General features: G+C 43.0%; 1 protein-coding gene across 1 annotated transcript in view; it reads right to left on the bottom strand.

The window, feature by feature from the left end:
- Positions 1-582, bottom strand: part of LOC127752383 (uncharacterized) — a 25,777-nt gene extending 25,195 nt beyond the window's left edge. Inside the window, exon 1 of the mRNA XM_052277688.1 lies at positions 413-582. The gene's annotated coding sequence lies outside the window, so the exon portion shown is untranslated. The remainder of the gene's footprint in view (positions 1-412) is intronic.
- Between the last annotated feature and the right edge of the window lie 451 nt (positions 583-1,033).

Below are 1,033 nucleotides of genomic sequence, written 5' to 3'. Positions count from 1 at the left end.
TCTGCATCGCGGTCTTATTATGTTTATATTTTCGCTAATATTACCGGTAGAAAAAAAGTAAACGCTGCTGTCTGTTGCTAAAAGATTGAAGAACAACTTACTCTAAAGAAAAAATTGAATGCCACAACAACAAAACTGCGGTAGCGCTCTAAACTTGGGTCTCCCGGGAGTGGCCAAAAGCAGATCGAACTTTGTGTAACGGGAGCGGAACAGATCGAACTTTGTGTAACGGGAGCGGAACAGATCGAACTTTGTGTAACGGGAGCGGAACAGATCGGACTTTGTGTAACAGGAGCGAAACAGATCGAACTTTGTGTAACCGGAGCGCAACACATCGGACTTTGTCGTTAGAGGGCATCGAATTCGACAGTCAGAACTTTCCATTTATTTTTGGAAGGTTCAATTTATGTACCTTTAAAAAAGAGGGAGTGGAATTTTATGCCATCCTATTAGTGTCCAAAGCGAAGGCTCGAAATTGCATGGTGTAAAACACGCCAGCAGTTGACGGCAGAATGACAGAGTTATCGTTCCCTCGTCGTAACATGTACAATTTTTTCTACTCTGCGCCAGTCTGGCCAAACATCAATATCTGTCCGTGGATCACGACAGGTTTTAGCAGTGTTTTTGTCCTAATAAGCACCTTCCGGCGAACGGCATATTTTGCAAACCATATCAGCAAATTATGATCCGCACCACTCTGTATCCACCAAAGCTTTACGTCAACTAGACCCAACGCCTCGGTCCTTGCGTGAGACACGGATACTAAGCGGAAGGGGCAAACACATTTTAAAAGGGTCTAATGTTAAGAAATCTTCGTTGTTTTGAAACACGCCAAAATATCCCGGACTCATTTTTTTTGACAAAATTGCCCGTCCGTTCAAAAACTGCCCTGTTGGTGCTAAAAAATGCCAAGGGCAACGAAACCAAATATACATTCTTTCTCCCACTGGTTTTGCCTTGTAAAGTGTGTAAAACTTGCGACGTTTTCAGAATATCACTTTTCGCGTAACAGGTTCTGAGATATCACACGACA

The sequence above is a fragment of the Frankliniella occidentalis genome, unplaced genomic scaffold, assembly GCF_000697945.3.
Source record: "Frankliniella occidentalis isolate FOCC.00 unplaced genomic scaffold, Focc_3.1 Scaffold11, whole genome shotgun sequence".
NCBI classification, from domain to species: Eukaryota; Metazoa; Arthropoda; class Insecta; order Thysanoptera; family Thripidae; genus Frankliniella; species Frankliniella occidentalis.
This window is presented reverse-complemented; position numbering and strand designations above follow the sequence as displayed.